This window comes from Archocentrus centrarchus, chromosome 16, assembly GCF_007364275.1.
Source record: "Archocentrus centrarchus isolate MPI-CPG fArcCen1 chromosome 16, fArcCen1, whole genome shotgun sequence".
Lineage (NCBI taxonomy): Eukaryota > Metazoa > Chordata > Actinopteri > Cichliformes > Cichlidae > Archocentrus > Archocentrus centrarchus.
In genome coordinates this window covers 20,484,263-20,501,456 of record NC_044361.1, presented here as the reverse complement: position 1 = coordinate 20,501,456, position 17,194 = coordinate 20,484,263, and positions in this window count along the sequence as shown.

Sequence of the window (17,194 nt, the reverse complement as noted above, 5' to 3'; positions counted from 1 at the left end):
AATTCCGGTCCTCTTTCCTGCCATCAATCGCACGTGCTTTTGCCCGATCTGCCCCAAAATGGAATCATTTATGAACACACCTACACTGAATCCATAAGTGGAGAAACAATGGTGATTGCTGCAATAGCGCCCCCTACAGAAGACACTGCATTTTGTATGGGGTCCACCGCATTACTTTCTTTGACTTTTCTGATCAGGAGTATCTGAAGAACATGTTAAAAAAATTTTCATGCATTTCATCACACCTATGCCCTATTTTGCACGCTGCAGCGTGACCACCACCCCAATGTCAAGATGACGTCACTATGGAGAAACCACAACCTTGTCACACACGTATTGCGCAATCACTCACGCACTCTTTCTGCCTTTGCTTGCAATTTCCTTCCCTTATGTACTGGGACAAGACTAATTTAGATTTGTGGATTCAGACCACAAGTGCACTAGTGCCCCCTACAGATGGAACAAAAGCATAGATGGTGGGAATCACATTTAGGTTTTCTGAAATGCATGAAAAAAGGTAGAAAACTTCGCACAGTCAAATAGATTGATTTCAACAGTGTATCAATGTCCGTCCTTGCCAAGATTTTCATCTTTTGGCCAGTGGGGATTACATTTGGCAGAACAGGTGTCTCTCTGACAGCTTGAAGGGGGATCTCAGGTGGCTCGCAGGTGGGTTGCAGACTGTTTGCAGGGCACGTTGTTCGCAGGGAAGGCAGGTCGCCGGTTGCAGAGCAGCGGCTCTCAGGCGGCATGGACTGGGGTTTGCGGGGCTCGCAGGTGGCTGGCTGGAGATTTGGCGGAGCTCGTAGGTGGCTCGCTGGGGGTTCGCGGGGCTCACTGGCGGCTCGCGCTGGGTTTGGCGGTCGCGCAGGCAGCGAGGGCCGTAAAACGCCGCTTGCGGCTTTAATTAGGCCCGAGCCGACGAAGTCTCGGCGAGGAGCCTATTGGATTCACTATGCCACATACCCCAAAATGCGTTAAAATCCCCACGGTCGCATGGGACGCGGTCGCCAGTGACCCCCGACCTCATAGGGACGTGGGTCAGGTCGAGACGTTTCCGAAAAGGTACGCGTCGGGGGTGACTGGAAAACGCCTAATTGTTTTTGCTCGAATTCTCCATTATTCTTTATTATTATTATTATTATTAGGCCCGAGCCGACGAAGTCTCGGCGAGGAGCCTATTGGATTCACTATGCCACATACCCAAAATGCGTTAAAATCCCCACGGTCGCATGGGACGCGGTCGCCAGTGACCCCCGACCTCATAGGGACGTGGGTCAGGTCGAGACGTTTCCGAAAAGGTATGCGTCGGGGTGACTGGGAAAACGCCTAATTGTTTTTGCTCGAATTCTCCATTATTCTTTATTATTATTTATTATTATTATACTTTCTCTCTCTTTGAACCCAATTTTGACCCCCTGAACATGCGCGAAAAGTCACCATTTTTGCATGGTGGTCAGGTCTGGCGAAAAATTACGTATTTTAATGTCGCCACAAACTAACTCAAAAACACGGCTACACTGCGCCCCCTGGAAATTTCATTTTTCGGGCCCCTATGGGAGAGGCCAAATTCAAGTTTGCCCTAGATTCATGAAATTCTCGTCACACATAGAACATGTCAGGACAAACAAAAAATCCTCTTGAGGCACCCCTGCATGACCCACAGGAAATCCACCAGGTTCACTTGAAATTTGGCTTTTGCCGAGTCAGCAATTTCGCTCACCTTGTATTTGCGCGAACTTCTCCTACAGCATTTGACCCACAAACACCAAAATGGCTCAGCATCATTTAGAGACATAGGGCATCTAAGTTATCGAAGGCTTCGTATTCATTTCAATTGTCTTCTCACACTAGGCCCCTCAAGTTGGCCTTCGTTTGACCAATAATTCCGGTCCTCTTTCCTGCCATCAATCGCACATGCTTTGCCCGATCTGCCCCAAAATGGAATCATTTATGAACACACCTACACTGAATCCATAAGTGCAGAAACCACGTCGATTGATGCCATAGCGCCCCCTACAGAACAAAATGAAAATTTGTATGGGGGTCCACAAAATTAGTTTCTCTGGTATGCATGAAAATTTTTGTACACAATCCTCAGATCCTCCTGGTCAGAAAAGGCAATCAGACCTATGCCCAATTTTGCACGCCACACGCGCCACCACACCGCAAATGTGCGTTGCGTTTATATGGGGAGCCAACAATTTACTTTCTCAGACATGCATGCAATTCGAGACAAACATTCTTTACCCCAGCACGATCAAAAAAGTCAATGACACCCATGTCCACATTCCCACAGGAAATCCGCTAGCTTGGCTTGAAATTCTGTTTTTGCCAATTTTGCACTGTTGGACACCTCGTATTTGCGCGAACTTCTCCTAGGGCATTTGACCCACTAAACCCAAAATGGCTCAGCATTATCTAGAGACATGGGGCATCCAAAGTTATCGAAGGCTTCGTATTCAATTCAACGGGCTTGTCACACGAGGCCCCTGAATTTGGCGTTTGTTTGACCAAACATTCCCGTCCTCTTTCCTGCCATCAATCGCACGTGCTTTGCCCGATCTGCCCCAAAATAGAATAATTTATGAACACACCTACACTGAATCCATACGTGGAGAAACAATGGCGATTGCTGCAATAGCGCCCCCTACAGAAGAAACTGAAATTTTGTATGGAGGTCCACCGCATTGGTTTCTTTGAAATGCATGAAAATTTTTTTACATGTTCTTCAGATACTCCTGATCAGAAAAGTCAATCAGACCTATGCCCTATTTTGCACGCTGCAGCCGTGACCACCACCCCCAATGTCAAGATGACATCATTATGGAGAAACCACAACCTTCTCACACGTATTGCGCAATCACTCACGCACTCTTTCTGCACTTTGCTTGCATTTCCTTTCCCTTATGTACTGTACAAGACTTCATTTAGATTTGTGGATTCAGAGCAACAAGTGCACTAGTGCCCCCTACAGATGGAACAAAAGCATTAGATAGTGGGAATCACATTTAGGTTTTCTGAAATGCATGAAAAAAGGTAGAAAACTTCGCCACAGTCAAATAGATAGATTCAACGGTGTTATCATGTCCATCCTTGCCAAGATTTTCATCTTTTGCCAGTGGGGATTACATTTGGCAGAACAGTTGGCTCTCTGACAGCTTGAAGGGGGATCTCAGGTGGCTCGCAGGTGGGTTGCAGGCTGTTTGCAGGGCACGTTGTTCGCAGGGAAGGCAGGTCGCAGGTTGCAGGAGCAGCGGCTCTCAGGCGGCATGCAGTGGGGTTTGCGGGGCTCGCAGGTGGCTGGCTGGAGATTTGCGGAGCTCGTAGGTGGCTCGCTGGGGGTTCGCGGGGGCTCACTTGCGGCTCGCGCTGGGTTTGGCGGTCGCGCACGCAGCGAGGGCCGTAAAACGCCGCTTGCGGCTTTAATTATTATTATTATTAGGCCCGAGCCGACGAAGTCTCGGCGAGGAGCCTATTGGATTCACTATGGCCACATACCCCAAAATGCGTTAAAATCCCCACGGTCGCATGGGACGCGGTCGCCAGTGACCCCCGACCTCATAGGGACGTGGGTCAGGTCGAGACGTTTCCGAAAAGGTATGCGTCGGGGTGACTGGGAAAACGCCTAATTGTTTTTGCTCGAATTCTCCATTATTCTTTATTAGGCCCGAGCCGACGAAGTCTCGGCGAGGAGCCTATTGGATTCACTATGCCACATACCCCAAAATGCGTTAAAATCCCCACGGTCGCATGGGACGCGGTCGCCAGTGACCCCTGACCTCATAGGGACGTGGGTCAGGTCGAGACGTTTCCGAAAAGGTATGCGTCGGGGTGACTGGGAAAACGCCTAATTGTTTTTGCTCGAATTCTCCATTATTCTTTATTATTATTATTATTTTATTATTATTATTATACTTTCTCTCTCTTTGAACCCAATTTTGACCCCCTGAACATGCGCGAAAAGTCACCATTTTTGCATGGTGGTCAGGTCTGGCGAAAAATTACGTATTTTAATGTCGCCACAAACTAACTCAAAACACGGCTACACTGCGCCCCCTGGAAATTTCATTTTTCGGGCCCCTATGGGAGACGCCAAATTCATGTTTGCCCTAGATTCATGAAATTCTCGTCACACATAGATCATGTCAGGACAAACAAAAAATCCTCTTGAGGCACCCCTGCATGACCCACAGGAAATCCACCAGGTTGACTTGAAATTTGGCTTTTGCCGAGTCAGCAATTTCGCTCACCTTGTATTTGCGCGAACTTCTCCTACAGCATTTGACCCACAAACACCAAAATGGCTCAGCATCATTTACAGACATAGGGCATCTAAAGTTATCGAAGGCTTCGTATTCATTTCAATTGTCTTGTCACACTAGGCCCCTGAAGTTGGCCTTCGTTTGACCAATAATTCCGGTCCTCTTTCCTGCCATCAATCGCACATGCTTTGCCCGATCTGCCCCAAAATGGAATCATTTATGAACACACCTACACTGAATCCATAAGTGCAGAAACCACGTCGATTGATGCCATAGCGCCCCCTACAGAACAAAATGAAAATTTGTATGGGGGTCCACAAAATTAGTTTCTCTGGTATGCATGAAAATTTTGTACACAATCCTCAGATCCTCCTGGTCAGAAAAGGCAATCAGACCTATGCCCAATTTTGCACGCCACACGCGCCACCACACCGCAAATGTGCGTTGCGTTTATATGGGGAGCCAACAATTTACTTTCTCAGACATGCATGCAATTCGAGACAAACATTCTTTACCCCAGCACGATCAAAAAAGTCAATGACACCCATGTCCACATTCCCACAGGAAATCCGCTAGCTTGGCTTGAAATTCTGTTTTTGCCAATTTTGCACTGTTGGACACCTCGTATTTGCGCGAACTTCTCCTAGGGCATTTGACCCAGCTAAACCCAAAATGGCTCAGCATTATCTAGAGACATGGGGCATCCAAAGTTATCGAAGGCTTCGTATTCAATTCAACGGGCTTGTCACACGAGGCCCCTGAATTTGGCGTTCGTTTGACCAAAAATTTCTGTCCTCTTTCCTGCCATCAATCGCACGTGCTTTGCCCGATCTGCCCCAAAATGGAATCATTTATGAACACACCTACACTGAATCCATAAGTGGAGAAACAATGGCGATTGCTGCAATAGCGCCCCCTACAGAAGAAACTGCAATTTTGTATGGAGGTCCACCGCATTACTTTCTTTGAAATGCATGAAAATTTTTTACATGTTCTTCAGATACTCCTGATCAGAAAAGTCAATCAGACCTATGCCCTTTTTTGCACGCTGCAGCCGTGACCACCACCCCAATGTCAACATGACGTCACTATGGAGAAACCACAACCTTGTCACACGTATTGCGCAATCACTCACGCACTCTTTCTGCACTTTGCTTGCCATTTCCTTTCCCTTATGTACTGGACAAGACTTAATTTAGATTTGTGGATTCAGAGCAACAAGTGCACTAGTGCCCCCTACAGATGGAACAAAAGCATTAGATGGTGGGAATCACATTTAGGTTTTCTGAAATGCATGAAAAAAGGTAGAAAACTTCGCGACAGTCAAATAGATAGATTCAACAGTGTTATCATGTCCATCCTTGCCAAGATTTTCATCTTTTGCCAGTGGGGATTACATTTGGCAGAACAGGTGGCTCTCTGACAGCTTGAAGGGGGATCTCAGGTGGCTCGCAGGTGGGTTGCAGGCTGTTTGCAGGGCAGGTTGTTCGCAGGGAAGGCAGGTCGCAGGTTGCAGGAGCAGCGGCTCTCAGGCGGCATGCAGTGGGGTTTGCGGGGCTCGCAGGTGGCTGGCTGGAGATTTGCGGAGCTCGTAGGTGGCTCGCTGGGGGTTCGCGGGGGCTCACTTACGGCTCGCGCTGGGTTTGGCGGTCGCGCAGGCAGCGAGGGCCGTAAAACGCCGCTTGCGGCTTTAATTCTTTATTATTATTTATTATTATTATACTTTCTCTCTCTTTGAACCCAATTTTGACCCCCTGAACATGCGCGAAAAGTCACCATTTTTTGCATGGTGGTCAGGTCTGGCGAAAAATTACGTATTTTAATGTCGCCACAAACTAACTCAAAAACACGGCTACACTGCGCCCCCTGGAAATTTCATTTTTCGGGCCCCTATGGGAGAGGCCAAATTCAAGTTTGCCCTAGATTCATGAAATTCTCGTCACACATAGAACATGTCAGGACAAACAAAAAATCCTCTTGAGGCACCCCTGCATGACCCACAGGAAATCCACCAGGTTCACTTGAAATTTGGCTTTTGCCGAGTCAGCAATTTCGCTCACCTTGTATTTGCGCGAACTTCTCCTACAGCATTTGACCCACAAACACCAAAATGGCTCAGCATCATTTAGAGCACATAGGGCATCTAAAGTTATCGAAGGCTTCGTATTCATTTCAATTGTCTTGTCACACTAGGCCCCTGAAGTTGGCCTTCGTTTGACCAATAATTCCGGTCCTCTTTCCTGCCATCAATCGCACATGCTTTGCCCGATCTGCCCCAAAATGGAATCATTTATGAACACACCTACACTGAATCCATAAGTGCAGAAACCACGTCGATTGATGCCATAGCGCCCCCTACAGAACAAAATGAAAATTTGTATGGGGGTCCACAAAATTAGTTTCTCTGGTATGCATGAAAATTTTTGTACACAATCCTCAGATCCTCCTGGTCAGAAAGGCAATCAGACCTATGCCCAATTTTGCACGCCACACGCGCCACCACACCGCAAATGTGCGTTGCGTTTATATGGGGAGCCAACAATTTACTTTCTCAGACATGCATGCAATTCGAGACAAACATTCTTTACCCCAGCACGATCAAAAAAGTCAATGACACCCATGTCCACATTCCCACAGGAAATCCGCTAGCTTGGCTTGAAATTCTGTTTTTGCCAATTTTGCACTGTTGGACACCTCGTATTTGCGCGAACTTCTCCTAGGGCATTTGACCCACTAAACCCAAAATGGCTCAGCATTATCTAGAGACATGGGGCATCCAAAGTTATCGAAGGCTTCGTATTCAATTCAACGGGCTTGTCACACGAGGCCCCTGAATTTGGCGTTCGTTTGACCAAAAATTTCTGTCCTCTTTCCTGCCATCAATCGCACGTGCTTTGCCCGATCTGCCCCAAAATGGAATCATTTATGAACACACCTACACTGAATCCATAAGTGGAGAAACAATGGCGATTGCTGCAATAGCGCCCCCTACAGAAGAAACTGCAATTTTGTATGGAGGTCCACCGCATTACTTTCTTTGAAATTCATGAAAATTTTTTTACATGTTCTTCAGATACTCCTGATCAGAAAAGTCAATCAGACCTATGCCCTTTTTTGCACGCTGCAGCCGTGACCACCACCCCAATTGTCAACATGACGTCACTATGGAGAAACCACAACCTTGTCACACGTATTGCGCAATCACTCACGCACTCTTTCTGCACTTTGCTTGCCATTTCCTTTCCCTTATGTACTGGACAAGACTTAATTTAGATTTGTGGATTCAGAGCAACAAGTGCACTAGTGCCCCCTACAGATGGAACAAAAGCATTAGATGGTGGGAATCACATTTAGGTTTTCTGAAATGCATGAAAAAAGGTAGAAAACTTCGCAACAGTCAAATAGATAGATTCAACAGTGTTATCATGTCCATCCTTGCCAAGATTTTCATCTTTTGCCAGTGGGGATTACATTTGGCAGAACAGGTGGCTCTCTGACAGCTTGAAGGGGGATCTCGGGTGGCTCGCAGGTGGGTTGCAGACTGTTTGCAGGGCAGGTTGTTCGCAGGGAAGGCAGGTCGCCGGTTGCAGGAGCAGCGGCTCTCAGGCGGCATGGAGTGGGGTTTGCGGGGCTCGCAGGTGGCTGGCTGGAGATTTGCGGAGCTCGTAGGTGGCTCGCTGGGGGTTCGTGGGGGCTCACTGGTGGCTCTCGCTGGGTTTGGCGGGCGCGCAGGCAGCGAGGGCCGTAAAACGCCGCTTGCGGCTTTAATTAGGCCCGAGCCGACGAAGTCTCGGCGAGGAGCCTATTGGATTCACTATGCCACATACCCCAAAATGCGTTAAAATCCCCACGGTCGCATGGGACGTGGTCGCCAGTGAGCCCTGACCTCATAGGGACGTGGGTCAGGTCGAGACGTTTCCGAAAAGGTATGCGTTGGGGTGACTGGGAAAACGCCTAATTGTTTTTGCTCGAATTCTCCATTATTCTTTTTATTATTATTTTTCTTTATTATTATTATACTTTCTCTCTCTTTGAACCCAATTTTGACCCCCTGAACATGCGCGAAAAGTCACCATTTTTTGCATGGTGGTCAGGTCTGGCGAAAAATTACGTATTTTAATTTCGCAAAAAACTAAATCAAAAACACGGCTACACTGCGCCCCCTGGAAATTTCATTTTTCGGGCCCCTATGGGAGAGGCCAAATTCAAGTTTGCCCTAGATTCATGAAATTCTCGTCACACATAGATCATGTCAGGACAAACAAAAAATCCTCTTGAGGCACCCCTGCATGACCCACAGGAAATCCACCAGGTTCACTTGAAATTTGGCTTTTGCCGAGTCAGCAATTTCGCTCACCTGGTATTTGCGCGAACTTCTCCTACAGCATTTGACCCACAAACACCAAAATGGCTCAGCATCATTTAGAGACATAGGGCATCTAAAGTTATCGAAGGCTTTGTATTCATTTCAATTGTCTTGTCACACTAGGCCCCTGAAGTTGGCCTTCGTTTGACCAATAATTCCGGTCCTCTTTCCTGCCATCAATCGCACATGCTTTGCCCGATCTGCCCCAAAATGGAATCATTTATGAACACACCTACACTGAATCCATAAGTGCAGAAACCACGTCGATTGATGCCATAGCGCCCCCTACAGAACAAAATGAAAATTTGTATGGGGGTCCACAAAATTAGTTTCTCTGGTATGCATGAAAATTTTTGTACACAATCCTCAGATCCTCCTGGTCAGAAAAGGCAATCAGACCTATGCCCAATTTTGCACGCCACACGCGCCACCACACCGCAAATGTGCGTTGCGTTTATATGGGGAGCCAACAATTTACTTTCTCAGACATGCATGCAATTCGAGACAAACATTCTTTACCCCAGCACGATCAAAAAAGTCAATGCCACCCATGTCCACATTCCCACAGGAAATCCGCTAGCTTGGCTTGAAATTCTGTTTTTGCCAATTTTGCACTGTTGGACACCTCGTATTTGCGCGAACTTCTCCTAGGGCATTTGACCCACTAAACCCAAAATGGCTCAGCATCATCTAGAGACATAGGGCATCCAAAGTTATCGAAGGCTTCGTATTCAATTCAACGGGCTTGTCACATGAGGCCCCTGAATTTGGCGTTCGTTTGACCAAAAATTCCCGTCCTCTTTCCTGCCATCAACGCACGTGCTTTGCCCGATCTGCCCCAAAATGGAATCATTTATGAACACACCTACACTGAATCCATAAGTCGAGAAACAATGGCGATTGCTGCAATAGCGCCCCCTACAGAAGAAACTGCAATTTTGTATGGAGGCCCACCGCATTGGTTTCTTTGAATTGCATGAAAATTTTTTTACATGTTCTTCAGATACTCCTGATCAGAAAAGTCAATCAGACCTATGCCCTATTTTGCACGCTGCAGCCGTGACCACCACCCCAATATCAAGATGACGTCACTATGGAGAAACCACAACCTTGTCACACGTATTGCGCAATCACTCACGCACTCTTTCTGCACTTTGCTTGCAATTTCCTTTCCCTTATGTACCGGACAAGACTTAATTTAGATTTGTGGATTCAGAGCAACAAGTGCACTAGTGCCCCCTACAGATAGAACAAAAGCATTAGATGGTGAGAATCACATTTAGGTTTTCTGATATGCATGAAAAAAGCTAGAAAACTTCTCAACAGTCAAACAGACAGATTCAACAGAGTTATCATGTCCGTCCTTGCCAGATTTTCATCTTTTGCCAGTGGGGATTACATTTGGCAGAACAGGTGGCTCTCTGACAGCTTGAAGGGGGATCTCAGGTGGCTCGCAGGTGGGTTGCAGGCTGTTTGCAGGCCAGGTTGTTCGCAGGGAAGGCAGGTCGCAGGTTGCAGGAGCAGCGGCTCTCAGGCGGCATGCAGTGGGGTTTGCGGGGCTCGCAGGTGGCTGGCTGGAGATTTGCGGAGCTCGTAGGTGACTCGCTGGGGGTTCGCGGGGGCTCACTGGCGGCTCGCGCTGGGTTTGGCGGTCGCGCAGGCAGCGAGGGCCGTAAAACGCCGCTTGCGGCTTTAATTATTATTATTATTATACTTTCTCTCTCTTTGAACCCAATTTTGACCCCCTGAACATGCGCGAAAAGTCACCATTTTTTGCATGGTGGTCAGGTCTGGCGAAAAATTACGTATTTTAATGTCGCCACAAACTAACTCAAAAACACGGCTACACTGCGCCCCCTGGAAATTTCATTTTTCGGGCCCCTATGGGAGAGGCCAAATTCCAGTTTGCCCTAAATTCATGAAATTCTCGTCACACATAGATCATGTCAGGAAAAACAAAAAATCCTCTTGAGGCACCCCTGCATGACCCACAGGAAATCCACCAGGTTGACTTGAAATTTGGCTTTTGCCGAGTCAGCAATTTCGCTCACCTTGTATTTGCGCGAACTTCTCCTACAGCATTTGACCCACAAACACCAAAATGGCTCAGCATCATTTAGAGACATAGGGCATCTAAAGTTATCGAAGGCTTCGTATTCATTTCAATTGTCTTGTCACACTAGGCCCCTCAAGTTGGCCTTCGTTTGACCAATAATTCCGGTCCTCTTTCCTGCCATCAATCGCACATGCTTTGCCCGATCTGCCCCAAAATGGAATCATTTATGAACACACCTACACTGAATCCATAAGTGCAGAAACCACGTCGATTGATGCCATAGCGCCCCCTACACAACAAAATGAAAATTTGTATGGGGGTCCACAAAATTAGTTTCTCTGGTATGCATGAAAATTTTTTTACACAATCTTCTGATCCTCCTGGTCAGAAAAGGCAATCAGACCTATGCCCAATTTTGCACGCCACAGGCGCCACCACACCGCAAATGTGCGTTGCGTTTATATGGGGAGCCAACAATTTACTTTCTCACACATGCATGCAATTCGAGACAAACATTCTGTGCCCCAGCACGATCAAAAAAGTCAATGACACCCATGCCCACATTCCCACAGGAAATCCGCTAGCTTGGCTTGAAATTCTGTTTTTGCCAATTTTGCACTGTGGGACACCTCATATTTGCTCGAACTTCTCCTAGGGCATTTGACGCGCTAACACCAAAATGGCTCTGCATCATCTAGAGACATAGGGCATCCAAAGTTATCGAAGGCTTCGTATTCAATTCAACGGGCTTGTCACATGAGGCCCCTGAATTTGGCGTTCGTTTGACCAAACATTCCCGTCCTCTTTCCTGCCATCAATCGCACGTGCTTTGCCCGATCTGCCCCAAAATAGAATAATTTATGAACACACCTACACTGAATCCATACGTGGAGAAACAATGGCGATTGCTGCAATAGCGCCCCCTGCAGAAGAAACTGAAATTTTGTATGGAGGTCCACCGCATTGGTTTCTTTGAAATGCATGAAAATTTTTTTACATGTTCTTCAGATACTCCTGATCAGAAAAGTCAATCAGACCTATGCCCTATTTTGCACGCTGCAGCCGTGACCACCACCCCAATGTCAAGATGACATCATTATGGAGAAACCACAACCTTCTCCCACGTATTGCGCAATCACTCACGCACTCTTTCTGCACTTTGCTTGCATTTTCCTTTCCCTTATGTACTGGACAAGACTTCATTTAGATTTGTGGATTCAGAGCAACAAGTGCACTAGTGCCCCCTACAGATGGAACAAAAGCATTAGATAGTGGGAATCACATTTAGGTTTTCTGAAATGCATGAAAAAAGGTAGAAAACTTCGCCACAGTCAAATAGATAGATTCAACGGTGTTATCATGTCCATCCTTGCCAAGATTTTCATCTTTTGCCAGTGCGGATTACATTTGGCAGAACAGGTGGCTCTCTGACAGCTTGAAGGGGGATCTCAGGTGGCTCGCAGGTGGGTTGCAGGCTGTTTGCAGGGCACGTTGTTCGCAGGGAAGGCAGGTCGCAGGTTGCAGGAGCAGCGGCTCTCAGGCGGCATGCAGTGGGGTTTGCGGGGCTCGCAGGTGGCTGGCTGGAGATTTGCGGAGCTCGTAGGTGGCTCGCTGGGGGTTCGCGGGGGCTCACTTGCGGCTCGCGCTGGGTTTGGCGGTCGCGCAGGCAGCGAGGGCCGTAAAACGCCGCTTGCGGCTTTAATTATTCTTATTCTTTCTGAGTAAACGATCGCTAATTTGACCCCCTGAACATATACGAAAACTCACCAATTTTTCCATGCAAGCCAGGTCTGGTGAAACATTTTGTTTTTTTTTGGCGCCATTAAAAAACTCAAAAAAGTGGCGAAACAGCGCCCCCTAGAAAATTGAAATTTTGCATTCCTATGGGAGGGACGAAAAAAAAGTTGTCCACAGAACCACCAAATTCGCGTCACAAAAAGACCATATGAAGACTGACAAAAAATTACATTATGAAGTTGCCGCCTGACAAACAGGAAGTCGGCCATTGTGGATTGAACTTTGACCTTTGCCGAGTCACCATTTTTGCACACCTCGTATTTGAATCAACTTGTCCTAAGGCGTTTAACCGACTGTAACGAAAATCGCTCAGGATCATCTACACAAGTGGGGCATCAAAAGTTATTCGGGGTTTTATAGAATATTTAACAGTGTTGCCATGGCAACCGCATAAATTTGCCCTTCGTTTTTGTGTCTCGCCGCAATTTTCTTTGTGCATTCGTTCGCACAATCTTTGGCCGATCAGCCTCAAAATTTAATAACTTGTTTACTGAACCGGCCTGAACCAACAATTAGGGAATCAAGTTTATAGGTGCAATAGCGCCCCCTACAGAAGAAAACGAAAATTTGTATGGAGGTCCAGAATTTTACTTTGTCTGAAACGCATGAAAATTTGTGTCAACATTCATGATATCATCCTGATCAAAAAAGCCAATCACACCCATACTCTATTTTCTACCACGTTGCCATGGCGAAGCCAGAAATGCCCCATTTTATCCCTATGGGAAAAAGTGAAATTTCTCCAATACTAAAATTTCAGCTTACTTTGCCCAAAATACATGAAATTTGGCTCACCGATTCACGATGTCAGCCTGATCAAAAAAGTCAGTCACACCTATGTCATATTTTGGACGCTGTTGCCATGACGATGACAAAACTGTCCCATTTTATCCCTATGGGAAAAAATGTGAAATTTCTGCGATGGAAAAATGACCCTTGCTTTCTCAAAAATGCATACAAATGCCTGAAATTTGGTACACGCATTCTTCACATCTCCCTGGACAAAAAACCTACCGGTGAAATAGATGTAATATGTAAGACGTTGCCATGGCAAAGTCCGGAAAATGGCATCTTTTTCCTTGAGTTAGCCAATTCATCCATTTCAAAATTTCACATGTAGCAGCCAAAAAAACGGCTAAAACTGGCACAGCTGGAAAAGCACGGTTCCAATCGGCACCAGCGCTTGGGCGGCGGCCGGCGAGGGCCTATTATCGCCGCTAAGCGCTCGACTTTGACAACGGACCCTCAAACAAGGTAAGTCAGGTCGAACGCTTCTCGAAAACGTATATATGGGGGTGAATGGAGCAGCCCATAATTGAAATCGTTAGCGTCATGAGCTAGCTTGCGCGATGAAATTGGGTCAATGACGAGCGCAACGCGCTCGTCATTGACCATGGACCTCACGACAACGTGGGTCGTGTCGAGACGTTTCCGAAAACGTATATATGAAGGTGACTGGAATGGCGCATTATTGGAATCGTTGGCGTTCTCCATTATTATTAGGCCCGAGCCTCACGAAGTGATCGGCGAGGAGCCTATTGTATTCGCTCGCGCGAAAAACGAAAAAAGGTCAAAGTCGAGCGCGAAGCGCTCGAACTTGACAACGGACCCTCAAACAAGGTAAGTCAGGTCGAACGCTTCTCGAAAACGTATATATGGGGGTGAATGGAGCAGCCCATAATTGAAATCGTTAGCGTCATGAGCTAGCTTGCGCGATGAAATTGGGTCAATGACGAGCGCAACGCGCTCGTCATTGACCATGGACCTCACGACAACGTGGGTTGTGTCGAGACGTTTCCGAAAACGTATATATGAAGGTGACTGGAATGGCGCATTATTGGAATCGTTGGCGTTCTCCATTATTATTATTATTATTATTTTTCTTTTCCGCAAATGATCGCAAATTTGACCCCCTGAACATTTACGAAAACGCACCAATTTTTGCACAAAATTCAGGACCGGTGAAAAATTTTGTTTTTTAATATCGCCATTAAAAAACTCAAAAAACCAGTGCAACTGCGCCCCCTGTCAAAATCAAAATACATTGCGCCTATGGGAGGCCTTGCCATGTAAAGTTAGCCGAAGACTTATGAAATTCGGATCAAACGGAGATCTTGTGAAACCCAACAAAAAAATATATTACACCAACTCCGGACAACAAACAGGAAGTCGGCCATCTTGAATTGAAGTTTGTGAAGCGCAGAGTCAGCATTTTTGCACACCTCGTACTTGAATTAACTTGTCCTAGGGCATTAAACCGACTGGCACCAAAATCGCTCAGGAACATCTTCACAAGTTGGGCATCAAAAGATGTGCGAGGTTTTATAGAATATTCAACGGTGTTGGCATGGCAACCGTGTGAATTTGGTCTTCGTTTTTGTCTCTCGCCGCAATTTTGTTTGTGCATTCGTTCGCACAATCTTTGGCCGATCAGTCTCAAAATTTAATAACTTGTTTACTGAACCGGCCTGAACCCACAATTAGGGAATCAAGTTTCTACATGCAATAGCGCCCCCTACAGAAGCAAACAAAAGTTTGTATGGAGGTCCACAATTTTAGTTTCACTGAAATGCATGAAAATTTGTGTCAACATTCTTGACGTCATCCTGATCAAAAAAGCCAATCACACCCATGCTCTATTTTCTAACACGTTGCCATGGCGGAGCCCGAAATGCCCCATTTTATTCTAATGGGAAAAAGCGAAAAATCCCCCATACTAAAGTTTCTGCTTACTTTGCCCAAAATATATGAAATGTGGTACACAGATTGCTGATGTCAGCCTGATCAAAAAAGTCAATCACACCTATGTCATATTTTGGACGCTGTTCCCATGACGATGCCAAAACTGCCCCATTTTATCCCTATGGGAAAAAATGTGAAATTTCTGCGATGGAAAAATGACCCTTGCTTTCTCAAAAATGCATACAAATGCCTGAAATTTGGTACACGCATTGTCCACATCTCCCTGAACATAAAACCTACAGGTGAAAATACTGTAATGTGTAAGGCGTTGCCATGGCGATGCCCAGAATATGGCATCTTTTTCGTTGAGTTAGACAATTCATGCATTTAAAAATTTCACACGTAGCAGCCAAAAAAACCGCTAAAAGTGGCACGGCCGGAAAAGCACGGTTCAAATCGGCACCGGCGCTTGGGCGGCGGCCGGCGAGGGCCTATTATCGCCGCTTGCGGCTTTAATTATTATTATTATTTTTCTTTTCCGCAAATGATCGCAAATTTGACCCCCTGAACATTTACGAAAACGCACCAATTTTTGCACAAAATTCAGGACCGGTGAAAAATTTCGTTTTTTAATATCGCCAATAAAAAACTCAAAAAACCAGTGCAACTGCGCCCCCTGTCAAAATCAAAATACATTGCGCCTATGGGAGGCCTTGCCATGTAAAGTTAGCCCAAGAGTCATGAAATTCGGATCAAACGGAGATCTTGTGAAACCCAACAAAAAAATATATTACACCAACTCCGGACAACAAACAGGAAGTCGGCCATCTTGAATTGAAGTTTGTGAAGCGCAGAGTCAGCATTTTTGCACACCTCGTACTTGAATTAACTTGTCCTAGGGCATTAAACCGACTGCCACCAAAATCGCTCAGGAACATCTTCACAAGTTGGGCATCAAAAGATGTGCGAGGTTTTATAGAATATTCAACGGTGTTGGCATGGCAACCGCGTGAATTTGTTCTTCGTTTTTGTCTCTCGCCGCAATTTTGTTTGTGCATTCGTTCGCACAATCTTTGGCCGATCAGCCTCAAAATTTAATAACTTGTTTACTGACCCGGCCTGATCCCACACTTAGGGAATCAAGTTTCTAGGTGCAATAGCGCCCCCTACAGAAGCAAACAAATGTTTGTATGGAGGTCCAGAATTTTAGTTTCACTGAAATGCATGAAAATTTGTGTCAACATTCTTGACGTCATCCTGATCAAAAAAGCCAATCACACCCATGCTCTATTTTCTAACACGTTGCCATGGCGGAGCCCGAAATGCCCCATTTTATTCTAATGGGAAAAAGCGAAAAATCCCCCATACTAAAGTTTCTGCTTACTTTGCCCGAAATACATGAAATTTGGTACACAGATTGCTGATGTCAGCCTGATCAAAAAAGTCAATCACACCTATGTCATATTTTGGACGCTGTTCCCATGACGATGCCAAAACTGCCCCATTTTATCCCTATGGGAAAAAATGTGAAATTTCTGCGATGGAAAAATGACCCTTGCTTTCTCAAAAATGCATACAAATGCCTGAAATTTGGTACACGCATTGTCCACATCTCCCTGAACATAAAACCTACAGGTGAAAATACTGTAATGTGTAAAGCGTTGCCATGGCGATGCCCAGAATATGGCATCTTTTTCGTTGAGTTAGACAATTCATGCATTTCAAAATTTCACACGTAGCAGCCAAAAAAAACGCTAAAACTGGCACGGCCGGAAAAGCACGGTTCAAATCGGCACCAGCGCTTGGGGGGCGGCCGGCGAGGGCCTATTATCGCCGCTTGCGGCTTTAATTATTATTATTTTTCTTTTCCGCAAATGATCGCAAATTTGACCCCCTGAACATTTACGAAAACGCACCAATTTTTGCACAAAATTCAGGACCGGTGAAAAATTTTGTTTTTTAATATCGCCATTAAAAAACTCAAAAAACCAGTGCAACTGCGCCCCCTGTCAAAATCAAAATACATTG